The sequence below is a fragment of the Lissotriton helveticus genome, chromosome 3_2 (genome assembly GCF_964261635.1).
Source record: "Lissotriton helveticus chromosome 3_2, aLisHel1.1, whole genome shotgun sequence".
Classification (NCBI taxonomy): Eukaryota; Metazoa; Chordata; class Amphibia; order Caudata; family Salamandridae; genus Lissotriton; species Lissotriton helveticus.
The window spans coordinates 157,200,894-157,225,215 of NC_136062.1; the positions used below are offsets into that span (position 1 = coordinate 157,200,894).

Sequence of the window (24,322 nt, forward strand, 5' to 3'; positions counted from 1 at the left end):
CATTCAGGTAGGAATGTGCTATTTACTTTCACTCTAGGCTTTCTCGTTGTTTCTTCTATTACGATATAGCATTTTTTTTTTATATTAAAATGTGAATTCCCATTATGAAGTTATTTCTATTTATAAAATCCTGTGCAAAGTTTGTATTAAAATGGTACATTATACTTACTCCTTTACTGCCTGCCAATAACATCAGAATATCTTTCTAGGTTACCTCCTGTCTATAGGCTCACAGATCACAGGTAATACACCAAGAGGGGCATCTTAGCCCTGAGAAACCGTTTAACACAATTACCCCTGCACTGTGCCCACTCCAAAAATGGCATGCAACCTTCCTACATGTGTACATCTCCTAAACAGCCAACACGTGTTGTAGTATTGTGGTCGATTTTGGCCGCAGTTTTATTTGCATCATATGTACAATTAGCTCTTCTCTTACGATGCCCTGGTGATATTTTTTTTTTACCCTGGCCATAAACCTTCATTGCGGACTGTCATACTTTGCTTATCATAAATCATTTGCACAACTTAGGTTCATAAACAACCCTGACAGTTCGTTGTTCCGCTCTTTTGCAGGCATAGCTCATTTCTTGCTGCTTTTGGGGTCATAAATTTGTTCTGTGGTTTCCATACCCCTTGCATGTGGGGGAGCCTCTCCCCGGAGTCAGGCCCCAACTCTATACCTTGTTAGTCGCATTTTGTGCCCTGCTGTCCGGCGGGTCTGGGCTGCTAGTGCCGTCTGCATTTGCTACCCCTTTTTTGGTCCTGCTCACCCTGGCATGAGGCATCCCAAAGTGAGAGCCACTCCTCCTACACACCGCCGTGATTTTCTTGGTGCGCTTCTAACCCAGCTCCATGGTGTTGATAAGAGAGCCGTGCTATGGGGAACGGTGCCTTATAACCCCCCCATTGCCATTCACCATGAGGGCGAATTCCCCACTGGCCAGGTGCTATTGCGCCTCTTTTGCCCATTTATCCCCACAAGGGGTAGCCCCCTGTTGCCTCTGGGCACTCCATAGCGGCCCAAACTGCATTTTTACAGGGCCCCGGCAGCTGTTATGGTGACAGTCCTTGAGGCCCCGTTCGGGGCTGGCCTATGCAAGAAAACCCACAATAGGCCAGTGCTAGAGGCTAAGGAAGCTCATCCTCAAATTGTTATATTTAAAAAAAAATAAGAAAAATTAAGTAGTGTTCTATTGCTCTTGATATTCGGGCCCTTCCAAGACAATGTCACTTAGACCAAAAATGTATACTCTCCTGTCTTACTTTTCCTAAATATGAGAAATGGCCAAAGGAAGATGTCCTGCACGGATAGAAGTCTTACTCTTAATGCCGATAAACACCAGATCCTTCCTAGAAATTTCTCAAAGAACTAGGAAAACAACTCTGGCAAATATTTAAGTGTCTAATTGTTAGCTAATGAGGGTACTGAATCTGTTCTGCTACATTCTACAGTCTCTGCAACCTATCGAGGAGGTACTGTCAAATTTGCCTGTACCCTGCATTGAAGGGAAATATATATACATTCTAGCAATCATCATCAAGTAAAATAATTCCTCTGTGCCGTGTGATCACTTGACAGTAAGAGACAGCTCACTAGCCATCCAAAAGCCAGATTTCCCATCAAGAATGCAGGTGATAGGCAAGTGCCCAGTGAAACTGGCCGTATCTCTAGTGGCCTGCATGAGTCTGGAGTCTACATTGCTATATGTCAGAATCATTTAAAGAAATATCGTCTGACACAAATATGGTGTGGTTAATATTATTTCTTAAAATATCGTCCCAGTGTTTGTGGGTTTTCTATTATTAACTCAAAAGGAGCAATATATTGGTAGGTGATAATTAGACCACCGGATGTGTGTCAGATACATTGATTGCATTCTGTACTACACTTGCTCAAATGCCATAATTTCTGATGTGGAGGGGTTTATTATGAGTTGATTCGTATACATCCACTGCCTCCAAACTTTAGAACTTTGTGTGAATCACAGTGTAATTAAAAAGATGCACTCCAAATGATTGAACTAACTTATGTAGCAGGAATACTAAGAAAAAAAGATACTGGACATCTCTGGATAGTTTGGAAGTGAGACAAAACCAAAACGATTCTGTTATTTAAGATGTATATATTCAATATTCAATTTCTGGGCACACAGTCTAATGTCAAATCAAAAATCAAGAAATAAAATGGATGGATCAATGGTGTTTAATGCTACCGAGATGTCAAGTATTATCAATGCACCAGCACTGCTGATATTAAGAGTGGCTTATAGTGAAATAATCACTGTCTCTGTTTTTTATACGTTTTATGACATTCTGTCATAAAACGCATAACTCCAACAGTATTGCTGTTAATACAAATGGGATATTGGAAGAAACTTTGTATTTCAGTATGTCAATAACAAAACTATTATCTGACCATTTGACATAAATACTGTACTCTAAATATAACTACATTGAGTAGCCCCCACCGCTCTAGCCACTCACAGGTCTCGCCAGCGTGGAAAAAAAGTACATTTCACCATCCACAGTGAAGCGGAGCCTGGCAGGAAAGAACAGAGTATAATGTATGGCCAGGCTCTTTAGGTGCCTCTTAACTTCTATGAACACCTCCCTTTGCTGCAGCACCAACGTGGTGTTGTCCGCATAAATATTAACCATGGCCCCCTCCACCTGAAAGTGTCCTTCTGCCCTTGTCCTCTGCAGCATCTCATCCCTATCTCTATAGTTTTGGAGTCTTTCCACCACAGCCCTTGGAGGAGCTTACCTGGTCCCCTGTGAGTACACTCCACAGTGAACCATTTAGAAGACTTCCCCTCTAGGACAACCGCAGAGAGCTAATACTCAAAACACTTCCATCAATGGGCCTTCTGCCCTCCTTGGGTGGCCCACCACTCTAACATTTTTTGTCGTGAGCTGCTTTCCGCATCATTGACTTTCCGCCGGAGCACTGATGGTTCTTCTTCCAACTGCTTTATGTGAGTGTTGTGTTCCAACACCTTAAGGTGAGTTTGAACTAGGGTCTATTCTGTGTCTGTCACTCTCTCGACCAGCTTACTGTGGTCTATCCTGAGTATGTTCCTGTCATTGACCATCATTCCAGTTTCCCATTTTAACGACTCCTTAGTGCTTTTGATGGCTGCCAGGATAGTCATCCTGTGGATGCCAAACGCTGCATCCAACATTGGTGGCAATTGTGGGGCAGGTGCTCCTGCGGCACTCAACACATCCTCCCCTGAGTGTTCTTGTTGCACTGCACACCATATCTGCCACTCCGGTGTCCAAGTGCAGGACGTGAGATTCCCTGCCCTTCTGATCCAAGAAGGAGTCATGATAGTTCAGAAACAAGGAAGGCGGTGTCGGTTGGGGGTCTGCTCCCTAGGCCTTCTCGGTCTGGCCCGTCAATGGCGCTCCAGACTGGGCATTCTCAGGGCCACCGCCGGCGGACGCTGTGGTCAAGTCTTGGTGCAGCGCCACACATCACACCCTCACCCTCTGCGCCCCGTGCATGTGCATCCCTAACCCCTTCTTTAACTGTCCTGTTGGCCGGCCTCCAATATCAGCGTCTCCCCACCTCACCTCACCATCCAATCAGGGTCCAATACCGCTCCAGATGGGAGCAGAGCAGAGTGACCCCCACTGGCCGCCTCAAGCAAGGTACTGTAGTGTAGTTCCTATATTCCCAATAGGCTCTGCACATTGGAATAACATAAACAGCAGTTTAGACGTCGGACTGAGGTTATCTAGGTCTCTACTGACTATGTTAGACTTAATTAGGTTTGCCAGCTAGCTCAGAGGTCACTAGAAACGTTCTCGAATGTTCAGGAAGGAGTTAACTTTCCTGATTAGACAAGAAGGGATTAGTTTCTGACAACCACATAAACATGACAACTTTGCTCCCTCAGAATAAAGAGTATATCTCTAGAGTCGTGTGAAAACAATAGACAACTATTTCTCAGTCAATCGTGCGTGCTTAATTTCACCAGAGTGCAGAGAAATAGAGAGACGGGCGTTTTCAATAAAAAGTTGTTATTTATTGAGCAGTCTTCTTTCTCATGCAAGAGAAATGAATTGCCACAATTGCAATACTTATCATGAAGTAAAGTGCGTACAGTAAAAGTAGTATTATGAAATAATACTGTAAAAGCATTTATATGGTTTCTGAGCCATATGATACTTTAAACGGATAAATAATATACATACATAAAATCATTGACTAAACGTACTCAACTGGTGCTTCTAAGATACGCCTACCCCGGTGTACCTGACCTAAGCCTAATACGCGGGAAGGAGTAAGTAAGTTGCAGTTTAAGTTAAGTTGGTTTTTGCCAAGAATCTGAATCAAGAATTCTCTCAAGGTTTTAGTCAGCTCCGTACCTTGGTTCTAGAATAAAGGAGGTCTTGTATCTCTCTCTCGGGACTCGATCTCCCAGCAACCCGCAAGGGTGACTGGAAACACCGGAGCTGGAATTTCTCGGCTGGAGAAAAGACAGCGTCTCTCTCAGTGCATCAAATGGGAGGGTCGGCTTCCTTCGGCACTCGCATCAGCTGGGCGTCGGGCAAGTAGATAGCCGCTCTGCTCCAAACCACCGTGTGTTTGCTTAAGGCATCGTTGGTATATTTATACCTGAAAGGTGCCGAGTTTGACGTAAGGTTGGACATAAGACATCACTAAGAACTAACAGTTCTTTCCGGACTCCAGGAGTTCTTGTTCAAATCAAAACAAAAGCAGGGGGATTTCCCGGGCTGCTGGAGGCTTGGTTTGTTTAAAGAACGCATTGTACTTTCTAGGAGTCTATGGGAGTAGCCTTGCTGTATTTGGACAGCATTGGCCATTAATAAATATGGACATGATTCTTGTGCCTTTTTAAGGATATGTTTTGTTATAACCACATAAGGGCATGAATCGGGGATATCTAATTAGGGTCCTAGATAGATTCACAACACCCACTCCACGTATTAATGTCCATCATTACTAAATACTAAGTAATACTAAACATATAACAATACATGTGTTTTCCAACCCACCCCAAAATACATAAATTGCATTTGAAATGGTGTATGGTAAATACACGAAAATGAGTATTTATACTGTACGTTTTTCAAGCAGTGTTATCATTCAGGAAATGCATATATAAATATTGGCTGAATGAATTTCGAAAATTACATTTATGAAATGGCTCCTAATACAGAAAAGAAGGTCGAGACCATTTCATCACATATTTATACAATACTGTACATGTGCTAGAGGCTGAGGTAAAATATTGTCTCGAGTGTCTCTAAAAATAGAAGCTCTGTTCTCTAAGAATAGTTCTACTTTAAACAGAGTACCATGTGCCAGAAAAAAGTAAATATTTTGGAAGTGGAAAAAATAATTTCGCTTTCAGTGGAAAAAATAGTTTCAAATGTTTTCAGTAGTGTTGTTTATCAAAAACTGAAGGCTGAATTCAGAGTTCAGGGAACGCTGTGTGCTCGTTGTTTTAAAAGTTATTCTCGTTGTTGGTAGAGAACATCAAATCAGACAGGCTTGCGAAAAATTGGTCTACAACAGTAGGTGAAAGTTCGACAAAGTTCGAAAAAGCTGAAATAGTGCATATGTGAGAATCATTGCCATTATCGATTTCTACATCAGCAATGCTCACAGAAGGTTGTACCTGTGTGGTGCTGCTTTCATCTTGTACTTCACCACCACCTACTCGTAATGGTGAAGTCTCAACGAATGCCGTCATCAGAATAGGTAGCCGCTGGGGACAACACGTTACATGAGCCGTTACCGAACCAAGCAAAGTATCGATATCCGTTGGTACTGCTGATGGTAGTGTAAGACAGACGTCCAACACGCATTCTTCTCCGCATAGCAGACATCGAAGCACAGGTAAGATGCAATCTTGCCAGATTGGTCTGAATGAAAGAAACCAGGTTGTATTCAGATCTCTTAGCCGGGCTAATCCGAGGACTCTAGTGATTCGGTCTCGGTAGCGTATTGCTAGGATCGTTTCTTCCATCGTAGCTGGAGTTTTGTCTGTGGCTTGGCTTGCCATATCGGAGAAGAAGGATCAAAAATAAAATTCCTGCTACGAGTCCCAAAAGAAGAGGCAGGCCGCTGAATACTGAATGCACAAAATTCAGGAAAATGCCCAGAACTATTTTAAAGGGTGCTAACAGTCCTGAAAAAATAGTCTTAAATACATGTGCGATGCCACTGGTATCAGACATGTTTAAAATTTGAACTAACATTTCTACGAAATGCACGGGGCAATTTGTTGATAATAGGGTATGCATCTCTGCTGCTGTCCTTGCAACTTGCAGATCATACGTCTCTTTGGACGAGGTTAAAGGCACATTTGTCTGTAAAAGAATAGACTTCATTCTGCTTAAAGTATCAATTTGAATAGAAGAGATATTCAAAGAAGGCCATATTGCCGCCTCCATGTCTGGATTGCTGTTTGGATACAATACTTGCATACAGCAAATGACCCTGGACGTAACAGTTACGTGATAGACTTTTCCTGGCACCATGCCACAACAGCTGCGGTCACTTATTAGAACGTAGCTGCCGTTGGAAAGCTGTCTGAAAAATGGCTCTATCTGTGTTGCAGGAGTGCCATGCAGGTGACATGAAAGATTATTTGATGAACCTTCGCAGGCTCCATGCAAGTTAATACCTTGACACAGAAGTGTACCGCTTAGTTATTTTTTACAATGTTACCACTAAGAAATACCTCCTTTTTCCCTTCACTATAACATTTGTGTGTATTATGTAAATTCCGGGTTGACTTGATGTATCCTTTACCCAACTTTTCATACAGGCCTGCTAGTATATATTTTTGGCAATACTTGAACTGGAAAGTTGTTATCGGAATTGTAATTGTTCCGTGTATTATCCATTCAATGACAGGTCTCTCTGACATTGTCAATGGTATTCTCTCAAGTTTTTCAATGCTCAGAATCGTATAGTCTGCTTCTTTTTGTGCCAAACTGATTTGTTTATCAGTAAGGTTAAAGATAGAAAATAATGATGTTATGTTGATTAGACGCCATGGCACGTAGCCTGAACACAAGTTTTGTAACGTCCAACCTAGCTGTACAATAGAACGCAATTGGGACTGATCATGTTGTAACATTAGCAAGTCCTACTCTATTATATCAATAGCAGATGATACAATGCTGCCCAGTGAATATATTCTGAAGGACAGAGTCGTTAACCCATTGTCTAGTACAGAAAGTAATTTTTCCAAATTAATACGATCAATTTCTCGTATTTTTTCTGCAGTTTCAATTTGTGTTACTTTCCAAGCTTCGTTGTAAGCAGCGTATATCCCGGCGTATATGAAACGTTTTTGACGCTGTTTGCAAGGTCCCAGTATGAAATCTCGCAAGTCAGCACCTTCTTTAAGTAAAGTCAAGTGTTGCTTAATTTCAGCCAGTGTGGATTTCTGTAGCCATTCGAGGCATAGTTTCTCTACACTGTATGTTGTAACTATCCCTGGATGTTGTCTCTGGAAATATCTTGGGTCTGGCCTGGTCTGTTTGAACCCCTGTATTTTGTTCAGGAATCTATCTTGACAGTTATTTGTGTCTGTGGGCCAGATCAACCATTTTTTTCCAATCAGGATTTGTTCTGTTTTGGTGTAAAATATGGGATACGTCTATCTCCACATCTGTAGTGCTATTACTATCAGGTATGGGCTTTGGATAAGACGGTTTGCTTAAGTCTTTTATCTTGGCTAAACCAAGACAGGTTGTTTGCTGAATGGTGTCATTCAGGAATATTATCTGTTCTGGAATCATGCAGGCTCTAAATAATGCTTCTAGACCTTGTACCTGCCAGTCTTTTGTACCCCAGATGGTTTTTGTTTCAATGTTGTTTTTCCAAAATTCAAAACCAAATGTAGACATTTTATCATAAAATTTTTCAGAATAAATCAATTTAGTATTTGTCAACATATTTTTCATTCCTGTCTTATTTAACATTTTAAAATAAAACGTTTCTGGATCAGTGTTGTTAAACCCTGAGAAGTATGGGAATTTCTCATAAAATATTTTCGAGCTGCCTTTTGGCGGTGTTGGACAATGTTCCCATTGGTTATAAGTAAAAATATTTCTAGGATTAGCAGATTTATGCAAATATTGATGACCATAATGATTATAACAGTACATTTCTTCATAGTTTGCTGAACCATGCAAATAATCTTGTTCTGTGAATTTTGCTGACATTACTAAATCTGACATCATATTATTAATATTTTCAAAGTCCCAATCATCAGACAAAGTACTTAGTTTTACAAAGTCACTTAATGAAACCTTGAACTGATGTGGATATTTCAGGAGCTCAATCGGGCCATAGATTTCATAATCCGTTTTGTCCCATGCTACCCCACCGGGTATTGGATTGGCTGCGATGTTCACTGATGACAGTTCTCTTTTCTCGATGTGAGAGGATTTGTGAGGCTTTAGGACTAAGTTGATGTTCTGACTTGCTGTGTCCATTGTACTATATTTTCCATCAATACATCTACCCAAACATAAAACCATGATGAGCCAAAGCAAGAGGAAAAGTACACCTAACACAATCCAAAATTCAATCCATGGTGAAATCAGATATGTTTCTTTGAGTTGATGAAAGAGTTCATTCATTTTTTGTTTAAAACTTTTTGTTGCTGGCGTTTCTTCATGTTCACTTGGATCATCAGAAAAGTCATTGAAATTGATGAAGTAGCCAGATGCAGTTCTGTCAATTGTTGGAATTGCTTCCGGATTTTCTTTAGTCTTTGAATCTTCTTTTGTCACATTAGTATAGTCTGAAGCTACATCATTGTAGACAGGTGTTTCTTGACGAACTGTTGCAATTTGGGTTTCAGGAGACACAAGTTCCATGGCTTTGTTGCATAGTCCTTTTTTATTTACTGCAGGTTTATCAAATGTGATTAGTCTCTCAGTTTGAACATCTTGGATTGTAGCAAGGTTTGGTCTTCTGCTACTTCTTGGGAGTCCACTGGGCCTACTACTTATTATTGGCCACATGATTGTGGTTTTACCAGGGCGATTGATACAACTCTGTTCTCCTTTTTACCAGCAAGGGGCGGTAGTACTACTGATCTTGTTCCGCTGACAGCTAAGACAGGCACTGCTTTTCGGTAAGAAGGCCCAAATTCCTTCTTCACCACGATCTTCTCTCTGACTAGATCCCCAATCTTTGGAATCCAGACAGGTCTTGCTGGGACACGTGGTTTTTCTTCAGTGGCTGTTGGCTTTAACTTTGTGTTACTTAGACTTCTTCTTGTTTCATTTAAGTCCTGTAAAACAGCCAAACGATCTTTGATATTAAAGGATTTTTCTTTCACCACTGAAGTCTGACAATCTAAGTCCTGGATTTTCATTCTAGTACCGAACAATAGTTCGTAAGGAGTGATACCTTTTAGAGAATTTCTTGGCAGATTGTTAAGACTACGTTTGACACTTGTTAGATGTTTGACCCACCCATCACCCGAAACAAATACCCTCGCCGTTATAGATTGCTTTATGTCACGGTTTTTTCTTTCTACTACCGCATTTCCCTCAGGATGGAAGGGAGAAGAGTACCGCAATGCAATGCCCATGCTGGCCATGGCCTCTTTGTAAGCTAGAGAGCTAAACGCAGGACCCTGGTCAGAATGTAGCATGCCAATTGCGTATGTGCCGATAAAGACTCGCAAATCTTTTATAACAGTTCTGGCGTCAGCCGAGCGCTGGGGCCTACATCTTAAGTGAATTTCGTCTTAATAATTATGGGACCGCCTTTTTCCTTCTGGATTTTTGCGTATAGATAGCCTGATGCTTTCTAATAAAGGTATCTGGGATGGTGTCTCGTCCGGTTCCCCACTGCAATCTCTATTGCAGTTCTGACAATTAGTTGCAAAGTTGTAAATTTGCATGCACATCCAGTATTGTGATTGTAATTCTATTACAGATTTCAAGATCTCTTGGTGCCTCAGACCCTGTCCCATATGTGCTTCTTGAATCAAGTAAGCCCTCCGGTTCGTATTTGGAATTACTCTATCCCCCACTCCAGGGATTTGAGCAAACGGAACGGAGTTTGCATCAATTATGTATTTATTTCCAAGTGGATAATTTAGAGGTAACGCTGCATAGTTGCCTTTCATTGAGGCTTTTACTGCTAGTAGCGTTTCACCGTCTATTTGGTTTTTAGTACGCTCTTTTGTGACTACGGAAGCCGGTTGAACCGCTGCCGCTGTGGCTTTGTTAGCCAATGAATTCCCTGCAACGTGAACGCCATCACGCTGATGACTCAGTGTATGTATCACGTGAGTCTTTTGTAGTTCTTTCTCTAAAAGAACTACTTGTTCCCAAAGCTTTTTATGCTTTATTGTGGCACCAGTCTCATCTTTGTAACCATTTTTGATCCATGTCTGCATGTCATTATTGTAAGACTGGACGCAATAATGCGAATCGCACACTATTAGTGTTGGGAATTCGCGATCTGCATTTTCAAGCGCTATCTTTAAAGATCTTATTTCAGCTCGCTGAGCTGTACAGTTTCTGAGTGATTCAGTTTTGGTGATTATCGGTCTGAATTTACCTAAGCGCCAGCGACCTTTAACAATCGCGCACGCTGCATTGTAAGATTTTTTATCCACATCGTAGTGCTGTGCAAATCTGTCCGTGTAGATTACACAGGTATACTGTTCTAGAGGCAGAATTTCGTTTGGCAGAGGATATTCATGTTCGTATTCCAGATTTTCTAGTTTTTTCATTTTTGGATCCAATACGTGTTTCACGTCTTCTGCAGCAAGAGAATTTTCCCATTGTATCCATTTTGGATCTAATGCCACAGCATTCGGAATGCGTGGACTTGTTACTGCCTCAAGGGCTGACTGTGCTGTTAATACAGATATGTTTCTCCCTTGGACTAGGGCTCTTTCGTTTGCTACAGCAGTTTGAACTGCTGTTAGAATTTTTTCAGTAGAACAGAATTTCATTTCAGCTTGTGTGTACAAGTGTGATTTATAAGCTATTGGTACCGTTTCTCCCTCATTAGAGGTCAGGTACGTGAATCCGCATCTTCCTGGGATGACTCGGATTACAAGGTTGCGTTTGTTTGCGCGTGTTTGCAGTTTTGTTTTAGTTAACATGTCTTTTTGTAATGATCTTAAAATTTCTGTGTGTTTCTGAGTCCAATTGATTTGTTTGAAATCAGGTTTTATTAATTCGTAGAGAGGTTTAACCCTCTCTGCATAATTTAAAATGTATGTTCTTCCGAAATTCAGGAAACCTAGTATTGATTGTAAGTTCTTCAGCGTTTTTGGTGCTTGGAGTACAGCGCACTTCTCTAAGAAGTTGTCTGCTAGACGTTTGCCTTCACTTGATAATTCATATCCTAAAAACAGGACAGTTAGGTGAGCAATTCGTGACTTTTTAAAGTTGAATTTGTACCCTTCAGCTGCGAACCCAAGTATTATGGTGTTCACTCTTTTCAAGTGTGTCTCCAGGTCGTCGTCTGTAAGATAGATGTCATCGACATAAGATAATGCCTCATCATCATATATTTGTAGTAACTCTGTTACCCTTGCTGAGAATAATCCTGGGCTGTTCTTGAATCCCTGTGGGAGTCGAGAGAATTGTTTTTGCGACCCCATTGTTGAGAAAGCGGTCAAATACCTGCTTTCAGGTGCAATGTTTTGACAAAAGAAGCCATTTGAGATATCTAATGTCGTTTTATATTTTTTGCGCACGATGTTATTCATTAGTGCTGCACTGTGTATCGTCTGGTTTGGAGACAGGAAACAAAGGATTGTTCATTTGTGAGATGCATGTTTCAATCACCCCCTGATATTCAAGTTGATCTAAGATCTACCTGACTTGTTTTGTACAGTAATATTTCATAATACTCCTTTTACTGTACGCACTTTACTTCATGATAAGTATTGCAATTGTGGCAATTCATTTCTCTTGCATGAGAAAGAAGACTGCTCAATAAATAACAACTTTTTATTGAAAACGCCCGTCTCTATTTCTCTGCACTCTGGTGAAATTAAGCATGCACGATTGACTGAGTGAAATAGTTGTCTATTGTTTTCACACGACTCTAGAGATATACTCTTTATTCTGAGGGAGCAAAGTTGTCATGTTTATGTGGTTGTCAGAAACTAATCCCTTCTTGTCTAATCAGGAAAGTTAACTCCTTCCTGAACATTCGAGAACGTTTCTAGTGGCCTCTGAGCTAGCTGGCAAACCTAATTAAGTATAACATAGTCAGTAGAGACCTAGATGACCTCAGTCCTACGTCTTAACTGTTTATGTTGTTCCAATGCGCAGAGCCTATTGGAAATATAGGAACTACACTACATGGCGCCCAACATTTGGTAAGGCGATAATCTAACGCAAGACATTAGAGTAACTCAGTCGTGCTTTTCACACAAACCCCTTTTTCCCGTAAAAAACTCCAATAGACGTCTGGAGTGGGTAAAAGGTTAACATCTGCCAGAACTTAGTAGGAAGAGATTCCTATGTATTAGTTTTTGGTTTAGTCAACGTTGAAGGATACAGTGTTCCAAAATATTGTGCACCTAATCTTTGTTTCCTTAAAACTTGCTCTGCAACAAAAAAAAAAAACTTTCTGTCAGAACAATCTCGGATAGTGAAGACGAAAGTGAGAAAACTAGAATAGCAGCTCAACTCCTAGCGGATGACACAAGTCTCCAAAATGATGACCCGAATGCTATAATCATTCCGGTAAATGTAAGAAAAACTATAACCATTAAACTTACAGAAAATGGACTATCATCGAGAGGTGGTACATTCATATTTGTGGTAGAGGCCCATGAATATCGGCAGACAGAGGTATTCTATTCCTAGATACATTTTCCAGCAGCACATGCTGTGACACACGAATTCCACTATTACATAATAGAGGAATCTCCGGAAGAATACGCTCCTTTCGAGGACGTTGAAATTCCACTAACATACCAAGAGCACCTGCTCTAGTTTAATGGCACCCTAAAACATCAAAATCACATTACCAGGCTCGGTCCACTAGGTAGACCAGGAGCCACATGGCGGTTCTAGCCAGCTACACACCACATACCAACATTGAAAAAATGTCAAGCGAAGAACTTTTAGTTAAACTAAAGGAATTAACAAAGGCATATAGAGAATTAGTTCAATTGGCAATTGACGATACAAAATACCTGCAGAAATTGAAAGAAACGGATATAGCAGAACAACCTTTTGAACTTGCCAGAATCATAGAAAAATCCTATGAAGAACTAGGTAGAGATAGTTTGGGTGGGAAACCACTAAAACCACAACTAACTGAAAATCCTGAATTTTTTTTATTAAAAATAATCTGAATACTCCAAAAAAGAGTTGGGAGGGTAATAAACAATCCATTCTCAGAGAAAAATGTTTTCAGTCCAGAGGAAGGTCTCCTCAGCGGAGAGATAGATCTCCAGAAAGAGGAAGCAAGTCTCCCCAAAGCGATCCCTCTGAAAAAAGATACAACCTTAGAGATAGGGAAAAATTGAGAAAACCTGACAGATATCAAGATATTGATACACGTCCCTCTCGATCTTTTCAGAATTCCTCACAGAAATCAGAAAGAAGAGGACGGTCAGAACACAAAGAAGAGCACGTCAAGTCCAAAGACAAGGAACCTGCTCATCAAAGTAAAAAATTACAATTTACAAAAAAGAAGGTAGCCAGTATTAAAATAAAACATGCCGAGGATTCTGAGGACACAACCGAAAAACGGAGAGTGGGCCCAGACAATGCTAGACAGCGCAGCAGAAGTAACCATAGCTTGCAAGATCCTGATGAAACTTCTGGAGACAGTGGACTCGAATGAATACATTCAGGTGGAAACTGGAGACACCAGAGTTAGCAAACCCCATAAATTATGTGAAATAACATTGCGTATAGAGGGGGACAAAACTAGGAAAATAAAGGGTCTCTTTTGGGATAACCTTTCGAAAGGCTATGACATCCTGTTAGCTGAGAAAGACTGGCCACCAGAGTTTATCAGGGAGTGCCCTCATGGCGAAGAAATTATTATGCCTGCCTTCTCAAATCATATTCCAATTCATAAAAAATACACATTTGCAAGAAAATGGGCAGTGGCCCAAGCTCCTGCATTATATAAAAATCATGTAGGATGGGATGAGGATTCTCCTCCCCACACAATCCAGTTACAAAATCAACCTACTGCACAAAGGCAGCATCCTGTTAAGCAAGAAGCTTTTGCCAAGTAATTGCCAATTGAACTAATTCTCTATATGCCTTTGTTAATTCCTTTAGTTTAACTAAAAGTTCTTCGCTTGACATTTTTTCAATGTCGGTATGTGGTGTGTAGCTGGCTAGAACCGGCCATGTGGCTCCTGGTCTACCTAGTGGACCGAGCCTGGTAATGTGATTTTGATGTTTTAGGGCGCCATTAAACCAGAGCATGTGCTCTTGGTATGTTAGTGGGATTTCAACGTCCTCGAAAGGAGCGTATTCTTCCGGAGATTCCCCTATTTTGTAATAGTGGATTTTGTGTGTCACAGCATGTGCTGCTGGAAAATGTATCCAGGAATAGAATACCTCTGTCTGCCGATATTCATGGGCCTCTACCACAAATATGACTGTACCACCTCTCGATGATAGTCCATTTTCTATAAGTTTAATAGTTATACTTTTTCTTACATTTACCGGAATGATTATAGCATTCGGGTCATAATTTTGGAGACTTGTGTCATCCGCTAGGAGTTGAGCTGCTATTCTAGTTTTCTCCCTTTCGTCTTCACTATCCGACATTTTTCTGACAGAAAGTTTTTTTTTTTGTTGCAGAGCAAATTTCAAGGAAACAAAGATTAGGTGCACAATATTTTGGAACACTGTATCCTTCAACGTTGACTAAACCAAAAACTAATACATAGGAATCTCTTCCTACTAAGTTCTGGCGGATATTAACCCTTTACCCACTCCAGACGTCTATTGGAGTTTTTACGGGAAAAAGGGGTCTGTGTGAAAAGCACGACTGAGTTACTCTAATGTCTTGCGTTAGATTATCGCCTTACCAAACGTTGGGCGCCATGTAGTGTAGTTCCTATATTCCCAATAGGCTCTGCGCATTGGAATAACATAAACAGCCGTTTAGACGTAGGACTGAGGTCATCTAGGTCTCTACTGACTATGTTAGACTTAATTAGGTTTGCCAGCTAGCTCAGAGGTCACTAGAAACTTTCTCGAATGTTCAGGAAGGAGTTAACTTTCCTGATTAGACAAGAAGGGATTAGTTTCTGACAACCGCATACACATGACAACTTTGCTCCCTCAGAATAAAGAGTATATCTCTAGAGTCGTGTGAAAACAATAGACAAATATTTTACTTAGTCAATCGTGCATGCTTAATTTCACCAGAGTGCAAAGAAATAGAGAGACGGGCGTTTTCAATAAAAAGTTGTTATTTATTGAGCAGTCTTCTTTCGCATGCAAGAGAAATTAATTGCCACAATCGCAATACTTATCATGAAGTAAAGTGCGTACAGTAAAAGGAGTATTATGAAATAATACTGCAAAAGCATTTATATGGTTTCTGAGCCATATGATACTTTAAACGGAAAAATATATACATATATAAAATCATTGACTAAACGTACCCAACTGGTGCTTCTAAGATACGCCTGACCTAAGCCTAATACGTGGGAAGGAGTAAGTAAGTTGCAGTTTAAGTTAAGTTGGTTTTTGCCAAGAATCTGAATCAAGAATTCTCTCAAGGTTTTAGTCAGCTCCGTACCTTGGTTCTAGAATGAAGGAGGTCTTGTATCTCTCTCTCGGGACTCGATCTCCCAGCAAACCGCAAGGGTGACAGGAAACACCGGAGCTGGAATTTCTCGGCTGGAGTAAAGACAGCGTCTCTCTCAGTGCGTCAAATGGGAGGGTCGGCTTCCTTCGGCACTCGCATCAGCTGGGCATCGGGCAAGTAGATAGCCGCTCTGCTCCAAACCACCGTGTGTTTGCTTAAGGCAACGTTGGTATATTTATACCTGAAAGGTGCCGAGTTTGACGTAAGGTTGGACATAAGACGTCACTAAGAACTAACAGTTCTTTCTGGACTCCAGGAGTTCTTGTTCAAATCAAAACAAAAGCAGGGGTATTTCCCGGGCTGCTGGAGGCTTGGTTTGTTTAAAGAACGCGTTGTACTTTCTAGGAGTCCATGGGAGTAGCCTTGCCGTATGTGGACTGCATTGGCTATTACTAAATATGGACATGATTCTTATGCCTTTATAAGGATATGTTTTGTTATAACCACATAAGGGCATGAATCGGGGATATCTAATTAGGGTCCTAGATAGATTCACAACAGTACCTGGTTGGAGGGAAGGGGGAATCTCCTAACTACTCCCTCCACTCTCTGTAGTCTTTTTGTGGTCTGTATACCGTCACCCCCGGCGCCAACAGCCCCCCTGGCAGCCCGAATATCCATGTAGGGAGGAGCGGAAGGAGGGGGGACCATGCTGGGCCCGCACCGCAGCCCCAAAGAAATGGCACCCTACCACTGTCGAACAGCCAGCTGCTAGGCGGCTCAGCAGTATCGGAAATGTTGAAGTATATTTCCTGGTTGTGGCTGGGTACATGCAAGAGGATTTAGGGGAATTCATGCATGTGCGGGATTGCGTTTTCTCTCCGAATGGTGTGTAAAGTGAAAAGGAGAGTATTTAGCACATTCAAAATAGGTAAATCCACATAGCAAATTGTGTTTTTTTCACCATGATATTAATCTTCTAGGGTATGCTCAGACGTGAGTCCAATGCTCTCCACACCACTGGAGTCAAGCTATCCAGGCTGATGAAGGCTGATAGCCAGAAACCAGTCCTTGGATGCTTGATTCCGGTCCAGGAAAGACATGGCTTGACAGTTCGGGCTGAACTGTTCCCATGAGGCACAGGGTTAAGGCTGATTTGCATATGGCCATGTCTGACCTGGGGTAGTGTGGAGTGCAAAAAAACGATGGATTTAGGCCCAGATCTCTGTACTGGGGTGAATGTATGACATTGTTCTGCATTCTGTCCATCAATTGTTGTTTTTACATTAATCTTCTAGGGCATTGTATTTTTGGTGGGAGTGTTTGTTTAAGCTGGTGGCAAACATTCAAGAAAGAGGAAGCACGTGGATACCTCCTCTTCTCCATCAGAATCCTTCACCTCTCCTTCATGGAAAAGATTGAATAGGGAGGGGAGGAGGAGCATTTGAAGCACCTAATATAGAGAGACCTTTTTAGAAATGCATGCTGCAAAGGCTCCCAGTACGGCTGCAGTAGAGAGAAGTTCCTCAGATTGCTCTACTCACTTAGAGAAAGGTCAAAACAATTGAGGATCAGAGGATCAAATATATAGGGAGTAGTTACCAGTCTCCTGGCTCATGTCAGGCTAAATATGGGTTTTCCTGTGAAAGAAGTGACAGAGTCTTCCTCTTCTAGTGGCTTATTACATCAATTCCAAAACTCCTCTCAAATTGTAATGCCGGTCCACTATTTCATTATGGATGTTTGAAGGAGGGCGTGGAAAAGAACTTGATAAAAAATATGATGACTTGTTTCATGCCTAAACTGTACCCTCTGACTAAGCAGATTTCTCTTTCTGACAGTATTCTAATAGACTCTTTTGTGACAGGGAAGGACTTCACTTAAGGAAGTTGCGATCACCAAGGATCAGTACGACTAAATAATTGATTTTGCTTTAAAAAAAAGTGTAATCAGGGGCTCATCTAGCTTTCACAGCTGTAGTCTATGGGACTTATGTGACTATGTTGTTGATCTCTGACTTCAAACAATTGTTCAAGGCTATTAAAGAGGGAATGGAGTGTTCTCTTTTGGAAGGGAAGGAGAGTCAAATTGGGTATGTCTTGGACATTTCCTTTGATTTTGAGAGAGCTACAGCCTTATCAGTGAGTGCTTCTATTGCTACAAGGCGTATTCTTGTCTTTGAGGATTGGAAGACAGATTCTACCCATAGAACGTCAGGTCACAGAATTCCTTTTGAGGGTACACAACTTTTTGGGGCAGAAGTGGAGGGCAAGATCCATAATCTTTTTAAAGAAAAGAAGCATTCCTCATAATCTAAACAGAGCCTTTATGTGCCACAATCCAAGAAGTCTATTTTTTACAGCCTTCTCTCAGGCACCAGCAGGATTAGCAAGGAAACTTTCACTCTAAAGGAGAGAAAGCCTAAGTCTCACAACAAGCAGTGCTCCTCACTATTGCCAAAATGGCTGGGTATTTGCAATTCAACTTAGAATTTGGTACTTCCTGGAGCCATGGCTCCAATCCACTTCAGATGATTGGGTCCTTCAAATAGTCCAAGTGGGCTACAAGATAGAATATAGAATCCATGGCCTTTCAACAAGGATAAGCAGCTGGCAATCAGTCAAGGGACAGAGTCCCTGTCATTAAGGAATTGATATCAAAGGTTCTCCAGACTGAGTGGGACCAGAGGTTTTGTTCTAAAATCTTACTGGTTTAGAAGAGGACTGGAGGGTTTAAAGAGTCTGAACAAATTAATCAGTGTACTACTGTTCAAAACGGAAACCTTGCAGAGGGCCATTCCTCTAGTGTGTCAGGGGCATTTAATGGTCACCCTTGACCTCCAGGATGCCTACTACTCTTTAGGAAGACATGTGGTGCAGTGGCCAGGGCGGCTGACTCCAAAGCACGGGGGCTAATGGTTAAAGCCCTGGAGGCAGGTTAGTCCAGCACCTTGTGACTCTGGACAATAGCTTGCCTAATCTTCCCGACGGCCCCCTGCGCCGGGACACCTCACCTGAGGTAGCTCTTTACAAATGCTGGTATACTATCTGTTATGCCCTGCATAGTTATTCTATTTTCCCTTTCTTCCTGCTGCTCAGCCAATGTACATGTTTACTGTTGAATGTTGGGAATGCAGTGATGCATGGAATGTTGGGTGTCTGTGTGAGTGGGGAATGACAGTTAGAGAGAGAGGGGCTGAGCAGCAGGCAGGCTGCTCCTGGTCGGGGTTGCTACTACAAGGGGTGTCCTACTACCTGGAACTAATGGCTTGACCACTGGCTAATCTACTTATACTTCACCTGTTACCTGGACTACCTGTCTGTTGTACTTACCAACCATCTGGATGTACTTGAACCAACTACAGATTAAAGGTACATGTTAAATCTACTTGGCTACCAGTGTCTACTTCTACCACAGAGCACAACATATTTTGGCGATGAGCGAGAGTTGGAGGCGTTCCCACTGGCTTACTTATCTCCACTACTGGTCAAGGAAGCACAAGATGACATCTGTAATAAGTCCCGAGGGTGAGAAGGAGCTACAAGTATTACTAGCACAGACAACTAATAAACGATGCTACAACAAGCATACAAGAGGCACCACGTCAAGCAACACAAGAGGAATCATCGCATCGCTTGCATTCTGGATCCTTCCCAGAATGGGTTCCATGCTGGCCACAGCACTGAAACAGCCTTGCTCTCAATGACGGAACATCTTCGTTCCATGCTCGACTCTGGTCAGACTGCGGCACTTGTACTACTCGACCTTAGTGCCGCGTTTGACATGGTCTCGCACAGGATCTTACTCCAACGTCTTCGAGAGGCTGGTGTTGAAGGCACTGCTCTCGATTGGTTCCGTTCCTTCCTTGCTGACAGGACCTTCAAGGTTGCCACTCCGTCGTTTGCGTCCAATTTCTATCCCCTGGAGCTGGGTGTGCCTCAGGGTTCATCGTTGAGCCCCACATTATTCAATCTATATGTGAGGCCGCTGGCTGCTGTCGTCAAGCAGTGGGGCATGACTATGGTCTCCTATGCAGACGACACACAGCTGGCGGTCGCCTTGAGTGGGGAATCCGACCTTGACGCCCCCAGATTCCGGGATGGACTCTTGGCAGTAGCTAGCTGGATGAATTCCAACTGTCTCCAGCTCAATGCTAAAAAAACGGAGGTCATGATAGTGGGTAAGCGAACGGATCTTTGGGGTGACTTGTGGTGGCCTTCTGAGCTGGGTGTAACCCCGACTCCAGTCTCAGAGGTCAAAAACTTGGGGGTTTGGTTAGACCCTGCCCTCCGTTTTTGTGGTCACACAAAAAGAGTAGCGGCCACCTGTTTTGGTATCCTACGAGGGCTGAGACCCATTTTGAGGTTCTTTGATGCTTCGACTAGGCAGTTGATTATACAAGCATCTATATTATCTCGGCTTGAATATGCCAGCTCACTGTTGTTGGGAGCCAACCAGGCTGAAATCGCCCGGATGCAACGTATCCAGAACGCTGCAGCCAGAGCCCTGGTGGGGTTACCAAGGTTCTGTTCTGCAGAGAGTACCATCCGCTCTCTACACTGGCTGCCTATGGCACAGAGGATTCATTTTAAGACTCTGTGCCTTTCCTTCAAGATCCGCAAGATGGCCTCCCCCCAGATTCTTCATAATCTTCTGAGGCCTTATGTGCCCTCGCGCCCCTTGAGATCCCTTGACCAAAATCTGGTTGTGGTCCCTCGCTTCAGACTATGTAGAGCGGGAGGTCACTCTTTCCGGGTCTTGGCTGCAAAACTGTGGAATTCTCTTCCCTCCCACATCCCTGAAATAGATGAGCTGCTGAAATTCAGGAGAGCTATCAAAACGCATTTATTCCCTCATAGTTCTTAAAGTTTCAAATCTGTGCGCTTCCGCTCTCGTATTGCTGTGTTGTGTCTGGGTATCCTACTTGAAGCGCCGGGACGCCCCTTGGCTGGGGCAGCTGCGTGCTATAGAAGTGTGTTTAACATAACATAACATAACATAACAAAAGAAACTGGTACAGCATATTCAGCAACCCCTCCAGTGTCTTGTACAAGAAGACAGCCCCAACAAAAGCATGCTGTACCGTGTGTTTTCCACAAGAACTGCGCAATCAAGAGAAGAGTGTTTCTTGGTAATGTCTTTAAACTTGTTTAAATTGTGCTGGTATGCTGCACATGTCATGATATGTACAGCGCAAAGTCTGTTTGCTACTGGATGTGACAGTTACTTTTGAGGAGCCACCCTGCACGACGTGGGTTTGCACGGCGCCATCTTGTGGAGGGCAATCACCATACTAAATCAATGCTTATCAGCCTCTCATCTTGCCAACCTCTTATTTTGCCAACCACATTTTTTTTCTTGCGTGCGTGGTTTCTTTAATAAAGTTGAATGGTGCACCTAGGGGTTTCACGTGATCCCGGTGATCGGCATGAGTATTTTTAATCCACGTTCTCTTTCCTACATCAAGAATGTTCTGGATGAGAGATTTCAACAGTAGTGTCTTTGCCTTGCCAGTACTATGTATGTAATGTTTAGTATCCATGCTTGATGAATTAATGCTTAAAATGTATGTGCTAGCTTCCACAGATTAGGTTTTGTTTCTCTATGGACGTCTTTGTCTAGTTTATTATAGTGGGTAGCTGTTCTATAATATCTCTTACATTAGGGATGGGCATGGGTTTGGGTACGAGTCCCTCTCCCATAAAGCATTTTATGAGCTCTTTTCACATAGTGTTAATTGTAGCACGCAGACTCTACATTGGGGTAGGTTCATGAGTGTATTTCAGTTTTACAGTTGTTTGTTCTATACTGTTTAGTAACCCTGACACGGGGTATGTTAATCGGGCCTCCACCGAATAACATAACAGGTAACCCTTAAACTGGGTTGGTTTTGTTTCACAGATGCGGTTCCCATTTACAGTTGTTTATTTAGTAACCCTGACACGAGGTATGTTTATTGGGTCTCCGCCGATTAACATAACAGGTAACCCTTACACTGGGTTGGTTTTGTTCTTGGGTACGATTCCCATTTACATTTCTTTATCAGGTAACCCCTACTCGGGATCTGTTTTGAGGATTTCTCCAATCTACATTTCATGTAACCCTTACACTGAGTGGGTTTTGGGTTTATGGGTACGGGTCCCCTACACAGGGTGTATTTACATCGTTTATGGTCCCATATTCATGTATAAAGTCTTACTGGACTTTATGGGGCACAGTCCCTAGTGTTAGTACCTCATATGAGTGGTGGAAGTTTGGTTTGTAGCTCCTCTTTCACAGCAAATGTAGGTTTCCTTACGTGAGGAATCTTGTCTATTGTTTTGTTCCTTTTCAGAAGCGATTGTAGTTGCAGGTTTGTTTTCGCCCTCTGCAATTTACAAGGAACTTTGTTCTTTATGTTTATTGGGAGAGGATGGGTTATTTTACTCCACTGATGTTTGTAAGGCATCCATTCTCTTTGTTTTGAATAGCCCTGACTCTCTTGTGTTGTTTACTTTATTTAACATCCCTGGGTTTTGAACTATTTCTTGCATTTGTACATTTCGGTGTATAGTTCTTCTTTTGCCGTATTGTTACTTTTTGTTTTCTTTTAAAAGGAAAGGGATGGGGGCGTGGCCAAGATGGCGGCGGAGTGAGACGTGTTTCCCGGTCCCTCCGTCGCCGCTTTCGTATCCAGCTTTGATTGCAGCCCTGCAGAGCTCCCTGCCTGAGGTCCGCGGTCGCTGCCCAGTACCCAGACACTGCCCAGGAAGTCCCGATGAAATGGGCTGCCGTGTGGAGGGTGCGGAGCGGTCTGGCCGGGCGCGGCCCTTTTGCCGAGGTGAGACCGGGAAGTGGCGCTCTGTGTAGCCGGAGCCCGCTTCCGGCGCGCGGCCAAGGGAGACCCCGGCGCTGAGGGCCGAAGTTCCTGGGGCCCCCGAGAGGGTCCGAGGACACTGTGGTGAGCCGGCGGGGGCGGGCGAGCCGCCGCCGGAGGATCCTACGAAGCGCCCGCACCTGTCCAGACTGCGGGGGGCGCTATCAAGAGCCGCCGAGTGGACTGGCGCTGTTTGTCGGCGTCCGGGGCCCGCAAGGCCGGTGGCGGAGATCACCGCGAGAGGGGTGCTGGCTAGCCTCAGAGTGCCGGCGCTATTCGCCCGCCGCCCCCTACACGTCTCGGCTGAAGCTGCGTCCCAGCAGAGGGTTCTCCCCCGCAACGTGGACTGTACCCGGAGCCTGTGGTGCTGGCGAGGCGGCCGTTGTGGTTGGCCCCACAGTGAAGGACATTGTGACCGTGGTGCACCTTGCCCTTGGCGGTACACCGGACATTGAGTCTGCCCAAGCCCTTGAACCAGTGAGAAGGCCCCGGATCCGGGTTTGTGCCCCCCCTCCTGGGCCTACAACATCGTGTCTCAGCCTGGTAGTAGACGCGAAGCTGCACCGGACCCGCAGGTGAGGGGCGGGGCCATTAGCAGGTGGCCCGTGGACGGCTTGGGTTGGTGCCCTTGGTGGCTGATCGGCTTGGGTCCCCCCCACGAGGCGGCCCGCTGCCCCGGAGCACCAGTGGGGGTGGAGCGACAGAGCGCCGTCCATTGCTGTTGTTCACCAGAGAGGAGTACGCGCCATGGCGTCGACCAGGCCAAAAAAGGACAAGCCCCCAAAGGACGGGGTGTCGAAAAGCTCGCCCCTCCGTCCCCCGCAGGTGGCCGATAAGCCTCCCAGTACAGACGACAGTGAAGCTCCTGCCACCAAAGCCTTCATGCGAGAGCTCTTCACAGCTATAAAGGACGACATCCAGGAACTGCGGACCCAGCTTGCCTCGGATCTGCGGGAGGTGCGGAGGGATGTCGACGTCATTGGTGACAAGGTCGCGACCCTGGAGGAGCACAATCTAGGGACGGCCGAGGACATTCACCAGCTTCAGCAGGATGTCCTACGACTCACAGAGCAGAACCTCGACCTGGAGGCGCACTCGGAGGATCTGGAGAATAGATCCCGGCGTAATAACATCCGGATCAGAGCGGTCCCGTGGAAAGGAGAGGGAGCGGACCTGAGGGAATACGTCGACGGCCTCTTTCGCCACGTCCTACAAGATGAAGACCTCCGAGAGCTTAAGTTGGACAGAGTCCATAGGGTCGGCCTCCCACGAGGATCTAATGCACCACTTTCCTACGTGAGCAGGGGGTCTCCTACTCCTGGGGGCATCCTTTCAGACTGGTCTTCAGATGGAAAGGCAAGTTGATCCAGGTGCGGTCATTGGAGGCTGCTCGGGAGCTGTTGGGACTGGACGGACCTGATGGCCGGTCGGACGCCTCGCCCTCCCCGTCAAGGCGCCATCGCCGCTCTGCGGAATGGCAAACAGTGGGCAAACCAGCGAAACCTGCAGGTCCGGATTTATCCATCAGCCTCAAGGAGAGAGGGGCGGCCGTGGCCTCGGTGTCAAAGGTGACTGTGACCCCGGAGGGATCCTGATTCCTCCCTTTGCAAGCTTGACCTCGGCAGGATGATAGCCGGCGTCGGAGGGACCTCTCGTCTGGACTTCGATGGGTAATGTACTGTCGT

At 43.9% G+C, this 24,322-nt stretch overlaps 1 protein-coding gene across 3 annotated transcripts in view; it reads right to left on the reverse strand.

The window, feature by feature from the left end:
- Positions 1-24,322, reverse strand: part of SLC28A2 (solute carrier family 28 member 2) — a 675,497-nt gene that overhangs the window by 425,934 nt on the left and 225,241 nt on the right. The gene's annotated exons all lie outside the window — the stretch shown is intronic.